The sequence below is a fragment of the Erpetoichthys calabaricus genome, chromosome 2 (genome assembly GCF_900747795.2).
Source record: "Erpetoichthys calabaricus chromosome 2, fErpCal1.3, whole genome shotgun sequence".
NCBI classification, from domain to species: Eukaryota; Metazoa; Chordata; class Cladistia; order Polypteriformes; family Polypteridae; genus Erpetoichthys; species Erpetoichthys calabaricus.
In genome coordinates, this window is record NC_041395.2 from 165,001,052 (window position 1) to 165,016,230 (window position 15,179).

General features: G+C 40.8%; 1 protein-coding gene across 2 annotated transcripts in view; it reads left to right on the forward strand.

Moving 5' to 3' along the window:
• The first annotated feature begins 5,041 nt into the window (after window positions 1-5,041).
• The window catches only part of LOC114646528 (beta-galactoside alpha-2,6-sialyltransferase 1-like), a 57,694-nt gene continuing 47,556 nt past the window's right edge, over window positions 5,042-15,179 (forward strand). Inside the window, exon 1 of one of the 2 annotated variants that reach the window (XM_028794754.2) lies at window positions 5,042-5,278. The gene's annotated coding sequence lies outside the window, so the exon portion shown is untranslated. The remainder of the gene's footprint in view (window positions 5,279-15,179) is intronic. The other variant, XM_028794755.2, reaches the window with a different exon arrangement.

The following is a 15,179-nucleotide window of genomic DNA, read 5'->3' on the forward strand; positions in this document are numbered from 1 at the left end:
AATAACTCTCAACATTGTTCAGTTGTAACATAAAATACAAAACAATACACTCACTTTTTCAGTTCATTCCTCTTATACAAATCCATCAAATTCTTCATCCTCAGTGTTTGAGGTAAATAGTTGGGCGATTTCAGCATCAAGCATGCCCGGATCTCTCTCGTCATTATCCGAGTCAGTCTCATTGCTGTTACTTAGCTGTTTAGTGATGATTCCGCCCTTCATGAAAGCTTGAACGATACTCGAGACTGATACCTTAGCCCAGGCATCCACGATTCATTGGCAGATAGTGGCGTAACTTGCCCGGCGTTGCCTTCCTGTCTTGGTGAATGTGTGTTCGCTTTCTGTCATCCAAAGCTCCCACGCAGCTCGCAATTTAACTTTGAACGACCTGTTGACACCGATATCTAACGGTTGGAGTTCTTTGGTTAATCCACCCGGAATGATGGCAAGCTCCGAATTAGTTTGCTTCACTTGGATTTTGACAGTATCGGTGAGATGGGTGCGCATGGAGTCGCAGATCAATAGAGACGGAGATTTGTGGAAAAAGCCATCCGGTCTCCTGATGTAAACTTCTCTCAGCCACTCACTCATCTTCTCCTCGTCCATCCAGCCCTTTGGGTTAGCTTTGATGATGACGCCGGCCGGAAACTTTTCTTTTGGCAAAGTCTTCCTCTTGAAAATGACCATGGGTGGTAGTTTTTGGCCATTAGCCTGGCAACCGAGAACTACAGTGAAGGATGACTTCTCGTTCCCTGTGGTGCGTATAGATATCGTACTGGTTCCTGTTTTCTCGACAGTATGGTTCACGGGGATGTCAAAGGTGAGAGGGACCTCGTCCATGTTGGTGATGTGTTCTGGCCAGATCTTCTTTTCAGTGATCTAGTTCTTGCAGTAAGTGCGGAAAATGGCTAGCTTTTCTTTGTAATCCTTTGGCAGTTGCTGCGAAATGGTAGTTCTTGTGCGGATGGAGAGATTACGTCTTTTCATAAAACAGAAGCACCAAGAAGGACCTCCTCGAAACTCAGTGATCTTCATGTCACGTGCTACCGCTGTTACCTTGAGTCAAATAGAGACTGTAGAGACGCTTCTACCTGCTGTTCTCTGTTCAATAACCCACTGTTCAAGTTTGTCCTCTAACTGTGTCCATCTCGCTTTGTTCCCTCGGGAACTCTGTTTGGTCTTCTTTACTTGGCGCAGGTCATCTTCTTGCTTCCTCCACTTCCGCACCATTGATTCATTAATGTTGAATTCTCTCGCAGCTGCTCTATTCCCATGTTCTACTGCGTGTCTGATAGCCTTGAGTTTGAAATCCACTTCGTAAGCATGTCTCTTAACAGGTGCCATTTTGGGGTCCTAATAAACACGCCATAATATTACCGTATGTTGAAGTACAGTACGTATTACTCCTCGAGGCCCCTGTCTACGGTAGCCGTAATGCTCCAACAATCCATCAAGCGGTGCGGATTTGTAGCTTACCAAAGTCATTCTAAAACATTTTGACAGATTTTTGAGCACCGTGTATCACATAAAATCGGTTCGAGTTCAGTAAGCACAGCCATAATTGATACATAAGGCACACCGGATTATAAGGCGAACTGTCAATTTTTGATACAATTAAAGGATTTTAAGTGCGCCTTATGGTCCGAAAAATACTGTACTTCACATTTATAAAGCACTTTTCTCATGACTCAAAGTGCTTCATTGAGTGGGGAGCCACTTCAACCATCACTAATGTGTAGCACCCAACTGGAAAATGTGACAGGAGCCATTATTGCACCATTATGCTCACCACATATTAGCTGTTAGGCACTGACGTGGTGACAGAGATAGCCAATTAGAGACAGGGGATGATTAAGGGGACAGAATGACTAGGCTGTGGTGAGAAATTTAGCCTGGACATTGGGAAACACCTTATTCTAGACGAAGGATGCCCAGGGAAATCTTTAAAGACCAGAGAGAGTCAGGACCTCGGTTTTACATCTTATCCAAAGGACGGTGCCATTTTTACAGCACAGTGTTCCCATCACTGCACTGGGGCCCTGGGATCCACATTCAGATCACTGCTGGCCTCAACAGTACCTTTCCTAGCAGCAACCCAAGCTTTTTCTAGAATGTCTTCCGTCAAACTACTGGCTGGGCCTGAACATGGTAAGCTTTAGATGGATGACGTGTTCTGCAGTGCATGTGGAATGACTGCTTGATAATTGTAAATTTTTAATCAAATCCCCTCAAATTCAGTAGTAAAGGAATATTGTCATTCTTCTCATTTTGTGAAAATGCTATGGGACATCTGTATTTTTCAAGACAAAGTTACAGGGTGTCACTGTCTTTTCTGCTAAGCAGGAACCAGCTTCAGATAAAACTGCACTTCATCACAAGGAATACTGGGACTCATATCTACACTAGGTTTTAACAGTGTTACTACTTAACATGGGTTTCTTTAAGATAATGGAGGAAACCATGGAACATAGAGGACATGTGTAAAATTCAAAAACACCTGTAATGAGATCTGCAATGGAGTAATGCTAATCATAGCACTGCTATATCATCCAGTATGTAACACGGAAAACTGTATATTTATGTTTACAGTGTACATATAATAATTTTTGCAGAATTATTTTTGCACCTTTCATTGGTTAAGGTTGATTTTAGATTGATTAAAAAGTTTTTCTCTCAGTAAAGTCACCTTTCATGACAAACAGCCCAATGCACAACCAAACAGGTTTCAACCCCATTGTTTTTTCTGTAATTTCTCATCTCATTTTCTGTCCATTTATTGTGCTGAGGGTAGTGGGGGTTAGTGGATTGAGTAGGTTTGACAAGTCTTCCATTTCCCAAGCAATAGCTTTCAACACCTCCTAGCGAATTTGCAGGCACTAACTGAATTCTTTCTGATACTTTTTCAGAGGCAATCAAACTAGATGAATAAAAACAACTATTGCCTTTGGCAAGCACATTTGCTGATGCCTTTGTTTCTCAATCCTTTGTTCATTTTGATGTGAACAATACACCAAAATAGTCGTACTGCTCCAGTTGGAGTAAGTGAACTCCTATCACTTGCAAAGACTATAGCCCTGGTCCCAGAGCCGGACTGACCTTTACAGTCAGCTGGAGCGTTCCCGGTGGCCTGCTGCCTGGCCTTGCCTGGCATTCAGAGCAACCAGTGAAATAAACTAATGGTGAAATTATATAATGTTATTATAATGGAAAATGTTCTGTGGTGGGCACATATCCTTTCGGTTTAACGTTAGAGGGTTTCTTGTTTTTGTTAAAGTCAAGTTTTGACTTCGCGTGCGTCTCGCGCTCTGACAATTAAAAAGGAGCGCAATGACGAGAGGTGCGTATACGTCTGGTGCTTTTGTGATTAAAGTTATATATGAAGATTGTGTAAAAGTTTATAATATACTTCGAATTATATTTTGATGTTGTATGGGTTTTGGTATTTGCAGGGCCGCTGCTGGCCAAATGGGTGCCCTAAGCAGAAATTTACTTTTGTGCCCCCTCCCCCAAATATTAGTTAGGCAGCTTTTAACAGAGGTGAGGGCGCGCGCGTCATCACGTGTGCTTAGCCTACTCTGCGTTCACCGTAAAATGCAATATATACGTTTATATTTTTGTTTATTTGTATATGTATATTATTAATATTAATTTATTATTATAATATATAAAAACGTTTTTTTTGAGCAGCTGGGATGGTGCCACCCTGGGAGTTGGTGCCCTACGCAGACTGCGTATTCTGCGTATAGGGAGCGGCGGTACTGGGTATTTGTTACTGTGAATTTACTTTGTTTTATTTTTGTTTCAAATTTTAGTGAAGTGTATCGTATGGTCACTTATTTATCGTTTTTGACTGAATAGACTACACGAAATGCTTTATTTATTTATTTTTATTAATGAAACACGGAGTGGAATGGTTTGTGTTTTTAAATGTACCCGTTATTTTTATTTCATGATAAGCTTGTTAATGAAAGTGTCTTGTTTTTATTTTATTTTAGTATTTTTAAAGTGCGTCTCTTGCGCTCTGACAGTTAAACCTTAGCGCTATGATGAGAGAGTGACTGAACAGGCTACACGTTGGATAGTTTTTTGTTTACTAAGTGCATTCTTTAAAAATGCTTGACAGAATTCTGTGACACTGAGACATTTTGTGAGTCTTTTGTCTATTGACGAAATTCAAAGTGGTGTTTTTTGATCAACACTTTAAACTTTGTGGAAGGGTGTTCAGCAGTACCATCCAGACGCTGAAACTGCAAACCTAATCTATGCACTGTGGATTCCACTGACCACTATGTGTAAAAGCTGAGTATACTGTCGCCTCGTTCATAAAAAATTCCAAGACAAAATTGTGTTTGCTGTTTTTTTGAGTCTGTGCCTGTACAAGAAAATCGATGTACTGTATATTGTGTGGCCTTAGACTTGGGAATCCCGGCCTGAATAAGCTTCCCAGTCCGGCCCTGCCTGGTCCTCTTTACCAGGAGCAAACCACAGACTCAGGTATGGAGGTGCTGATTCTGACTGATTCATGCTCCTTCATATTCAGATGTTAATCATCCAAGTGCAAGTCAGAGATCTGTTCTGTGATTCTCTTTACTAATATGATAAGGTGACTTGCTATTTCTGTTATTGATATTTATTATATTATATTAAACCTAGTAAGAACGTTACATAATTTTTAAAGCTGTAATTGAATCTCTTAAATGACAGCAACCAAGAAACAGTATTTCTGAATTCAGTAGAAACAAGAGAATGCAGAGTGAACGTGTAATGTTTTAAAAGTTTAAATAAATTTCTTCTTAATGTGACGTGATGAAAACATTCTACATATATTTTATTGTGTTCATGAATGCAAATAAAAAGAACTTCTCACAGTTATAACAATTGTTTATGATTTTAAATTTTGCAGACCTGTGAGCTATTGACAAACGGTACGCAGCCATCTAAAGTCCAGCCTTCTTCTGTGATTGCGGCATCGATTATCATGAGAAGAGTCAAGGAGGCGCCTCGCACACACCTCCCTGTCGTCTTGAACCCACCTACATACAGATGAAAGATTAGGAGAGAGACAATAAGGGCGGGGCCGCGCGGGATTGGTCCGCTTTCGTCTTTATTATGATAAAATCCTACAGCAGACTTCATCTCTTGATTATTGCCTAGACTGAGTCGTTAGTACTGCGTGCCAAAGGCTGCGACGTCCTTTGTAGCTTTCTAGGACCGAACACACACGAGGAGCGGCGCCCAGGAGTCGAAGCTTTTCTACGGATTCTTCCCGGTTAGCAATGTGAGTTTCGAAGTTTCAAGTTGCCAATTACTTACTGTACTTCAAGAGCTAAAAGTAGACGAACGCTAAACCAAGTCCAAAAGGCAGAAACTAACCGCGAAATGTTGCTAGCATGAAACGCGTTAATATGAACTTTTTGATCCACATCGCTTCCATGCGGTCGTAGTTAAGTGAGAGTGGAGTGGCCGCGCTTTTCAGCTTTAGTTCGATCACTAAGCCGCTGCATCGGCGAACAAATGAAGGCGATCGAACGAGAGCGAATCCGACATACGCTTTAGGAAGCAAAAGCTTACTTAATTCATAACGCGTGAAAATGTATTGTTTATCGCGAGGGAAATTTTGTTACTTTCGAGTCACGTCTGTTGTACCCAAGGAACATGCCCCCCCCCCCCCAGTCTGAGGGGCTTTGTGAGCGCTGTTTAGGGGTTGGGGCTCCTCCGCCGCCGAATTCTCTCTACTGCAGCGGTTTCTTACTTTTTCTTTAAACCGTGTACGTTAAATTAAACAGGACGTCCGCAAATGTGGCACTATCGTCCCTTTCAGTATCAATAAATGTGATATAGTTGAGAAATTATGGGTTAACTGGAAATACTGTGTTGGCTGCTTATTGAATTATCAGTATATTTCAATAACGGATAGATTCAGTCATTTCACTGAATGAGCTGGTTGGTGCGATGACTACTTATTATAGACCTCAAAAACTTTTATTTGTATAGCACATTTCTGTACAAAAAGAGTAGCTCAAAATGCTTTCAAGAAAAAAAAACTAGAAATTACAACTAACAGTATAACACGAAAAAGTTTGGATTAAGCATAAAGTACTGTTGAGTGGGTAGTTTGTAATAGTTATAAAGGCAATGTCTAATTTGAAAACGTATGCTATAGCCAGATGGCTAGAGAGGAGAGGAAAACAAAAACTCTGGCTGGCATGAATAGTTGGAAAAAAAAAAAACAAACCCCTGTGCCAGTTTGTAAGTTCATTTTTGGGAGACCTTAACGCTGCAGCATTTTGCTTCAACAAGATTCAAAGTCGGGGAGTTTGTTTATCTGTAATTGACCTCATTGTTTGATTAACTGGTCGTTTTTGCCTCTCCTACTCTGCATTTATAAATTTGCTGTACTACGATTCAAAGTATTATGGCACCCTGGGTGGAGCACCCCCTAATTCACAGGTAATGAAATAAACAAAGAATTACAATAAAGTTGAATAAGTTAATATAATACCATATAATACTGTGAAATATAACACAATAATATACAACACAACATGCTTTGCCTGGGTATGAAATTGTGAAGCAACACTGCTGAAACATTAGTCTTGTATCTCTTGCCACCTTAACTAACTGAAATCAATACCATTCCTCTTAATTCATCTTCTTCCTAGACTTCATGTAAGCAACATTGTCAATTTCTGATAAATCAGATTTTGCTACTGTTTCATTTTTAATAGAGAGAATTGCCAGCGAATTCAAATTTGTCTTGGTCATGGATGATCACAGATATATTTCAATTAGCTTTTGTTTACCAAGACTTCTGTTACTAGTTGACACAGTTATATGAATGGTTGGCATAATTACCAATGTTTGCAAGCATATTCTGCATTTAAAAACTTCAAAATACCTGAAATATAAGATGCACTTTCAGGCAAAAGTACCACCAGTGTCTCCATTTTTTGGCACAATACTTTACAATTTGCATCACATTAATTGACATCACTAAGCTTTAGTTGAAGTTTTTTCCACCTTTGCAATAATTTTAATAATTCATTGTGGTCTTTTTTGATATGGCACAAGAAACCCTAATTTTTCATCGAACTCTTTCATTTGTTAATCTTTAAGTCAAGAACGTGATTACATTGTCTAATGTTACAATAAAGTATTAAGGATTGACCTATAAAATCAATAAGTTGGAGAAATTAAGTACTTCTAAATTCACATTTAGTGTTATTGCTGAAATTTGTGCTACATTGGAGGCATTTATTCAGAAATTCTTAACAGTTTTTTATGGTGTAGTAATTCTTTGCATTTATATAGCACTTTTCTCACTACTCAAAGCGCTCAGCAATTGCAGGTTAAGGGCCCAACAGAGCAAAGTCCCTTTTGGCATTTACGGGATTCAAACCGGCAACCTGTCAGTGCAGATCCCTAGCCTCAGAACCACCACTTCTGCAGAAGCAGTAATTGATTCAGTGTTTAAATTTTCTGCTAGTTCAGTTAAGGTTTTTCTTAATTCCAGGGCTTCATTTTTGATGGCTTTAACACTACAAATTCTACATTCCCACCTAGTGTTGCACAAAGGTTTAGTGTTTAATCTGTTTCTTCTGCAATTCCATTTGCAGAAACAGAAACATTTGTATTACACCAAAGAAAGCCCTTGGAAAATGTTGAACTTGCAACACTGTCCCCATTACTAAATTAAAAGAATGACATTCACAATTGGCATACAAAATGTGTGTGGATTATACTTCAGTGTTCTAGCGTTAGGATGCAGTATATTGTTTTCTACAAAAATGACGCTGCATGTACAATTAATCTGAATGGTAAGGGGAATGATGGTAGGTTCTGTCAAGTTGCAATCAAAAAACTACAAGTGGTAACAATGTACTCGACTATGAACACCCTTGATGCTCTTATATTGGCACCATTGTATTATCCCTGTCCACTGCAATTATCTAAAATAATTTAATTTGCCTTATGTGCTCGGCTTTCTCATTTCTAAATCAATTTAGTAAACATGGTATCCAAAATATAATGAATTACTCTACGGGCTAACTTTCCACAACTCTGAGAGTGCAAATGTAAAATAATTAGTTTACATTCATGCTGGAGCACCCAATACATTTAATATACATGAACGAGTGTGCTCCATGAAGTATGTCAGTGGTTTTTGATTTAGTTTTTTACTTTTTAGAAAAGTGGAATGGCACCATTTAGCAACCTGTCATAATCCCTATCGATCAATAACTATTTGCAAATCAGATAAATTAATATTTTGGTATATCTTATTCCTTCCTAGAAATGTGTTGTGCTTCTGTTCCTCTCGTTCCTCATTTTTTTCCACACTTCTGCTGATGGAACTGTCCTCTGTAAATCCAGTGTTTAATGTCAATGTCATTTCTGGACATATTCTGTACTCAGGCCATCTCTTCTTGTTGCGTTTCTTTTGCACATACGTGTGGAGTCCCCATCCTGGAAGGCAAAATGAAAAGGTGTTTCATATATTTCTAGTATGTGCCCATGCTTCGCTTATGCAATTTTATTGTTTAGACAATGAATTAAACAAGCCATGGGGCAGACCCCCCAAAGTCTCGAACTCCAGGCAGCCGTCCAGTTTGCCCAGTGCTCGTGCCGGCACTGGTGATTTATACTCCTCCAAGAAAGGTTTATCATAGTTCTAAATTCTCAAAACTCCCTTGTTAAGTCACCTTTCCTGTGATGTTTGCTTACTTAATTATAACCTAATAATAACAACAAAGAGTAGATTAGACACTGGGGTAGGGGTTCTTCAACTTAGTCCTGGGAACTCCATGTGGTTGCAGATGTTTGTTCCAACGAAATTATGTTTTAAATTTGATTCCTAGCCTAATTAAGCAAGCTGTTATTTCCCAATTTCTGTGTTGTGGGATCAATGTTAAAATTACCAAAGTTCTTTTTAATGTATGAAGCTTTTATATGAAGCATGTTACATGGTGATGACTCAATGTTACTGTTTTTTACTTTGGGTTTTAAACATTGTGATTGTTTTCACTCTCCTTTTCCAGATGGTTATTTAACTAATTATTTACTAATGGGCACATTAGTGGGTCTGACACTGAAGCAGTTGCCGTCTTCCAGCATTCATTGTCAGCTCTGCTTGTTGTTAATTGTTATTATTAGGGTACAATTAAGGGAGCAAACTGCCCAGAAAAAAACAGTTTAACCAGAAACAACTAAAGAGAGTTAAGCATTGAAAGCTATAGCCAAAATATTTCAGCGAGTAAAAATCACACTGCTGTACTTTTTGGAATGCAATATAAGAGAACAGAAAAAAAGACCAGCTAATTAAACAATGAGATCATTTTAAAGTAAAATGACTCATTGACTGGGAAACTTGGAGGAACACAAACCTGCAGCTCCTAGTGAGCTTCCAGGATAGAATTTGGAAACCATTTCGCTAAGGCAGTGCTACTCCGTTAATTCTGGGAGGTCGGAGTGGCTTCTGGTTTTCACTTTAACCAATTTCCTATTTTGAGCCCAATTTATTTACTACCAAAGGAATATGTTTTTTTGAGTTTAGTTTTGGTTAGCTCTCAAGTTGCAATTCAGCACAACTTATCTATTTTAGTTTTAAACTGATGCATTAAGGTTTTAAGTTTCTTAAGCAGCCATCTTAATACATAATTCGCCTGCCTCCTCAGTCACTCATATCCATCCGAAGCCGAATGTGCAGTCGCCTTCTGCCCAGCTGCCCGAAAAACCTTACGAGACCAACATCCAATCCCAACATCGCGGCAGGCGGCGGATTTATGGCCGCAAAAATTCAAAGAGAAAGGCGACTTCAATTAAAACTCTAGAGGCCTGAAAGGCGATTTCGACTACAGCTCGAGGCCTAATTACACATTCTGATTCAATTACGCATTCATTCAATACACCTATATCAGGTTTGTGATGCTTATACTTATTACTATTCCATATTGTACTGGAACATTCATCATTCAGTATTATACTATAGGCCTGGAAAATTCATCAACTAACATTACAAGCCTGTACAGTAATGAGTAAAGTGGACTACAATCATTACAAAACAACTTCTTCTTTACTTATTTGTTCTTCATTCACTGCTGATACAAACTCGTGCCCGTTTCATCTTACGTTGTCTAAATGGGCTCTTTGTCTAGTTAGTTAATAATGAGGGGCAAATAGCGAAGGAACCACCGGGTTCCCAGTTATACTGCTTCCATTTAAACCTATGTATGTGCATCATAAACTTTCTGTGTTTATAAAATGTTTTGAAAGTAATGAGAGAAAATTAAAGGACCAAAAGGTACAAATCTGTTAGTTTATAAGGCATATGGACAATGTTTTCAAAAAACCAAAAATCTACAATGTGATTAGGATTTATCTTAGAAGAATGAAAGCATTAACATGCCATATACAGTACAATCCCTCTTAACTGGCCTCGCATTAACCGGCCGAATGGATTAACCGGCCTGTTAAAATAAAATAAATATTTTAGAAATAAAATTAAAAAAATCTTTAATCCTGAGTTCTTCTTTATATTATATGTATGGACTTCCTTCTTTCCTGGAAGGTGAGAGGGCTCTTACGCTCCGAGTGATTTCCGTTTACATATTCCTTTATGAATTTTCCACGGTGCCTTCTACCTGGCAGCTCCCCTGCTTCGTAACAGGGGAGTCACCCTACCTGCAGGTGCAGCTGCCTTCCACACTGGTCCAGTAGCCCTCCAATCCCTGGCTACATCGGGCTCTATCCAGACCAAGACTTGGGTTCTTTCCCCAGTGGCCAGGGGGCTCACGCTGGGGCTAAACGAGCCCAAAGCCTCCATGACTGCAGCTGCCTTTCAACGGCCAGTCATCTTCAATACTGGTCACTCCAGCTCTGTGATCGTTCACCTGGAGCGACCGCTTTCTTCAGCCCCACCGAGTGTCGGCCAAACACTCATCAGCAGGGGTTCACCTCCCAGCTGCCTGCCTTTGCTCCATCAAATCTGCTCTCGCTCGCTCTCCTTTACTGGCTTTCCTGTATCTGCTTCCTTCTTCATTAACGTCCCGTTCTTTCCTGTTCTCCCCGTAGCCGCCTCGCTCTTCTATTTATCACAGGGGCGTGGATCAGATGTGGCAATTAGCAGTTCCCGGGAACAATTACGGATGCGGGCAACTCCTCACCTGTGCACTTAAGCTAGGATCGCATTGTGAATTCCACGGGAACCGATCAGCCACACATATTCTCTAAGCCGCGAGTGTGGCGATTATTTATTTAAAAAGTGGCCTTTTTGACTTGAGCTGTGGACCCGCTACACCACACTGTCCAGTTGTTGTATGAGAAAAAAACCCGTGTGTGAAATCGTGGATGAAGCCTTGTGGATATGGTTTCTTCAGGAACGTCGAAGAGGTACAGTACATACTTTAGAAATATTTTTCTACATGAAATAGATATGCGTCGGATTAACCGGCCAAAACGGCAACTGGCCATGGGTCCAGTCCCAAGGTTAAGAGGGATTGTACTGTAATTAAATACATTTTATTATCAGCTGGGCCTGGCTTCTAATTACTAAATTGGTTGGAATGAAAGCCTGCAGCCACTGTGGCCCTCCAGGAGCATAATTGAGGACCCCTGCACTAAGGGTTCCAAGGCCAATATACTACCTAGCCACTCTTAGGCAGTTTAATGTACAATAAATGTGGCAGAGCTATTATTTGTTCCTGTTATAATGTACCATTTTAAGATTTAGTGTGGTGGGTTTTATCAATAGTTGCAGCATCCATATTCATCCCAGTATCAAAGGTGGCTACAGCTCTTCCTAATAGACCACACTTTCATTCACACCTTTGTCTTTCTGGTAAATTTATTTTTAGTTAGCAGTGTGTTACTGTTGCCAAATGGGAATTCATCTACATCCATGATAACAGATTCACAACACTGGAAAGGTTCCTGGAAGGCTGCAGTCGTTGCAGACTTTCACTCCAGCCACTGTCTTAACAAGGAGCCATTTAATAAAGGGATAAAATTGTAAGATATAAAGGCTTGTAAGTTTTAGTTTTAGGAACAGATTTCATCTCTGTCAACTAGTCACATTAAGACACTGGGTCTGTGAGCAATGAAGTAATTTGTCCATGATAGTGGATTAATACATGATAAACAAAAAACCTAAAGGAAGACAGAAGTTTAGAGGTAATGCAGTAGTGCTTGCTGATCTTGGCACTGGAGAATGGCAATGTGTTGCATGCTGACTACCACATGCAAGTTAAGATGTGACCCTGTATATGTGACAGTGTTGATAATATGAGCCTGCTCCTGCTACTAATGAAACATACTTTGTTGCCTTGATTTGAATTCACTTGCCTTTTCAGTTTCCAAAAGCAAAATTGCATTTTTCCCCTTAACCTGCAGCCAGTTCACAATATGTACCAAACAGGTCAAGTTAAAATATATTCAGGTGACAATTTTGAAAATAGAAAATACATAATATTAGAAATGACTGTGCTTGAGTGAGTGCACTGAAAAGCTAAATAATGGAGTTTCATTCATATATATATATATATATATATATATATATATATATATATATATATATATATATATCCATCCATTTTCCAACCCGCTGAATCCGAACACAGGGTCACGGGGGTCTGCTGGAGCCAGTCCCAGCCAACACAGGGCACAAGGCAGCAGACTTTATTGTCATCTCAATCATATACAAGTATACAGATAGATGGAATTGCGAAGCTCCAGGTCCACAGTGTAACAACATGAAGTCCATCCATCCATTTTCCAACCCGCTGAATCCGAACACAGGGTCACGGGGGGTCTGCTGGAGCCAATCCCAGCCAACACAGGGCACAAGGCAGGAACCAATCCCGGGCAGGGTGCCAACCCACCGCAGGACACACCCACACACCAAGCACACACTAGGGCCAATTTAGAATCACCAATCCACCTAACCTGCATGTCTTTGGATTGTGGGAGGAAACTGGAGTGCCCGGAGGAAACCCACGCAGACACGGGGAGAACATGCAAACTCCACGCAGGGAGGACCCGGGAAGCGATCCCAGGTCTCCCAACTGCAAGGCAGCAGCGCTACCCACTGCGCCACCATGCTGCCCACAACATGAAGTGCAATAATAAATTAAAAATAGAATTAAAATCCATATTACTAACCGAGAATGCTAAACCGGATGGACGCAGGGACATCCGGCCATGGGCCGCAGCCGCAATAAGACGTACTGCGCAGGCGCCCCAAGAAATGAGGGGCCGCGAGAGGCGGACAAGACCACAGAAAAAAGGAGTGAGCACAGAAAAAAGGAGTCAAAGAAATGAGGCGCCGCGAGCACAGAAAAAAGGAAAAGGCACAGAAAAAAGTAGTCAAACGCAGGCGCCGCACGAAACCCATTGCACATGAAACTAGCACACAAAAAAAAAGAAGATGCTCGCGCACAACAGCAAGGCACCCCCCCCCACTTACAGGCACCGGACGGGACACACACCAAGAGGGGGATTCAACAAGCCCCTGGAACACAAAAAAAAAGAACACAAAACCACCCCACACACCCTACAAGCAACGGACGGGACACACACAAAGAGGGGGATTCAACAAGCCCCTGGAACACAAAAAGAAAGAAGACACTCGCGCAACAACAATCCTCACCCACCACCCCCCCCCCCCCCCCCCCCCCCCCCACATCAATAAGAAGTGACACCCAAAGCCACATTTCTAAAGGAAACATCCATATTAAACATACGTCATCTCAACACCTTCACACTAGGCAGCATAGGTGTCAGCATAGGTGGATCTCCTTACAATAAAGCACTATTAACCGTTCAACTGCAGAAAAGGCTACATATTAACAGTGAGTGCGATCCTCCTTATTACTTATCCATATTTCGCATGCTGAGGAACAAACAAGTCATGAATACACGGTCACGGGTACAAAACGATTCGGATCGGATAACGGGACCAAACACACGAACATGAATGAAACAACAAAATACACGGCGGCGCATACAACGCACTTCGGAAACTCGAGGAGAAAAAATGTCTCGGATCAAAAAACGCAAAGCTCAAGTAACCCCGTTACAGAGACGTGCCCAAATGGACAGACACAATGAACGTAGACGCATACAGCGCGCGTCTCAAAGTGCTGCATCGAAACAAGCACGATTTCAAACCGAAAGAGCTCGCGTCTCAGACATACAAAAAAGGGAGCGAAGAGACAGAATAAATGAACGCAGACGTGTACAACGCTTATATGAACTGCCAGAAAACAAGCAAGCAAGACTCCAAAAGCAGAAAGCTCAACTGACCGACATACAAAAACGGACAAGGCTCGATACAAACAATGCACGACGTAGACTGAAACAGACTTTTCGCAAAGCGGAGGCGAATCAATTAAAACTCAGAAATAGCGCGTCACAAATAATGGACATGCAACAACGCGGCACTCAAACGCCACAAGCAAAACATGCCCGTCGCGGACGTCAACGCCAGACACCTGCTACACGCTTACGCCAGTTGGCTGACAACGCCTTCAATAATGAGTCCACTATTGAGGAAAATTCATTGGGATTAATGAATGTCATTTGCAATCATTGTCATTCACTTAACTTCCCAGAAGAAACAACTGGCAATACAAATAATGAATTTACACGTTGTTGTCAAAAGGGGCAGATTAGACTGCCTCCTTTACATTTATATCCTGAATATCTACAGAAGCTTCTAACTAACGATGTGCCTGAAAGTAAAAACTTTATGAACTGCATTAGATCCTGCAATAGTTCATTTGCTTTTGCATCTACCAGAGTACATATCAGGCCACCAAAAGGCAATGGCCCATACTGCTTTCGCATATGTGGTTAACACAACGCACTATATTATGTCCAAAAAATATTACTGTTAATCACATTAATAACCAGGTCATTTCATTACTTCCTGGAGAGACACGGCTCTTTCTAAGCTCTGACAAAGTTGACTCTGATGACAACAATGAACATCTGAATTTACCCTTAGAATATTTGAACACTATTAACCCGGCCGGATGACCACAACACAACCTTACCCTTAAAAACGGAACAATAATCATGCTATTAAGAAACCTTAACACTAAACAGGGTTTATGCAATGGCACACGGTTAGTCGTCAACACCATGACACACAATGTTATTCAAGCAACAGTTCTTACAGGATC